The sequence below is a fragment of the Mesoplodon densirostris genome, chromosome 14, assembly GCF_025265405.1.
Source record: "Mesoplodon densirostris isolate mMesDen1 chromosome 14, mMesDen1 primary haplotype, whole genome shotgun sequence".
NCBI lineage: Eukaryota > Metazoa > Chordata > Mammalia > Artiodactyla > Ziphiidae > Mesoplodon > Mesoplodon densirostris.
The window spans coordinates 76,023,124-76,025,061 of NC_082674.1; positions in this window are offsets into that span (position 1 = coordinate 76,023,124).

Consider the following 1,938-nt stretch of genomic DNA (forward strand, 5'->3'; position numbering starts at 1 on the left):
TTCTGCCCTGTCTGCCTGAAGGTTGTGGGAGAGACTTAAGGTGCCTGGAGAGAAAATACCTTTTCAACATGCCCTGTCGCCAACCTCGAAGGGTTTCCTGTCAGCACTTCTGCCAATCCTCCTGGCACCCCTGAGCAATGGAGCAGATAGAGCAGGGGTGGCCTGGGGCTCTGGGGTAGTGTGGCCTGGAATCAGCAGCCACAAGCCCACTCTGGGCTGCTTGTCCTCATGGGTGACAGAGAGGCAGGAATCCATCTCTGGGGGGGCGGGGTGGAGCCGGGGGAGACTGCCAGATGCCAGCCCAGTATCCATTCTTCCTCACCCATAAAACCCTGATTTTAGTCGAGATTTATTTTTGCCCTTCTTTCTACTTCCTGCTGCCTGTATGTGCTGGCTGGAGCTCCAGCAGCCATTTTGGACCTTAAGTAACCTCAAGAATAGAAGCCAGTGAGACAGATGGAGCCTAGTCCCTGCTGACCGTAGGGCTTCCGTGCCAGCCTTCTATTGCCTCCCTCCGGACTTCTGCATGAGAGAGAAATGCAAGCAACCTTGGTCAAACCACTGTTATTTGTTCTGTTACGAGCAGCCAGATCTAATCCTGGTCTGTCTTCTTCCCTCCAAAGCAAGACTGTCCCAAACACGTGGGGAGCTGTCAAGGCATCAGGACAGATTTTCTGAGTGTTAACTATTCTGGGGGTTAGCTTATTTTCCTTTCCCTCTTTATTTTTCATTTAATTATCCTTCATCCTTCCCAACACCTCGCTACCATCTCTTGAACTTTGTTCCAGGCATTTTCCTTGCACTCTCTGTCTCCAACCTCCCAAGCGCCCCACAGAGTAGGAACTAATCACATTCATCCTTGTCAGGGGTCTCCTAGCCTTTTAGGAAGTGGATATTCATTAATTACTTGGATAATTTAACGATGCACTCACTGACCAGCCTTCAAGAGTAAGACACCGCCTCCCAGCACTCAGCCTTCCCCCAACGCAAAAGGCCATGGGCCCAGGCTCAGGGTCAGCACTCTGGCACCCGTCCCAGGGACTTAACTGAACCAGGTGGCTTACCCCAAGCTCCTCTTCCGTCCAGCTTCTGTTCCACAAATACCTAAAGCCCCTGCCGTCCAAACGGGGCCCCAGGAGTCTAGCCTCCCAGCCAGGACACCCCAACACTTACTTTCCCAAAAGCGACCCTACAGGAGACAGCAGGGGCTGGGGTCAAAGGAGGAGGCACAGCAACGCTCCCTGGTCCAGGGCAACCCCCAGAAGCTCCCGCTCTCCACCCGCGCCGGCGCCTACCTTGGCCCGCTGCATCCTGGGCACCAGAGGAAACTGTTGCCGGCTTCCCCACCGCGCAGCCGAGGAGAACAGGACTGCCAGGCCGGGCTGGCAGCTGCCTCATGTTTGCTGGGACCCAGACGTAATTGTTACCGGCGGCTCCGCGCCCGCCCCCTGTCCACCCGCCCTCCCTGCGCGCTTCTACCCTAAGCTCCGCCCCTTCTGCTCTGTCTCCTCCCCCGCTCCACCTCCCCCCACCCCGTGTGTGTCTCTCCCTCTCCCTCTCGCATCTTTTCCGTCTCTCTCCCAGGCTCTCCGTCCCACTCTCTGGGTATAAACCACTCCTAACCCTGCCCTCTCAGCCTGTCGCCGGGGGTCTCTCTCTCTCTCTGTGTCCCCCTCCCCCGCCCCGTCTGTCTGTAGCACACACTCTGCTCCCCAGCCTTGGAGCGGGGAGGGGTGGGGGCTTGCCGAGAGCCCGGGCTGGGGGCAGGGAGCTCCGGCACAAGTTCCTATCCCAGCACGGGGAGGCCAGCCCTCCCCTCCTCGCTGCCCCCTCTCTCATCCTACTGGTTCCTATGGACACCAGGTGGAGTGACACCCCCCTCATGACCTCAGGCCATTGCAGTCAAGGTGGGCTGTGGAGGGGGATCTCCCTGGTGTC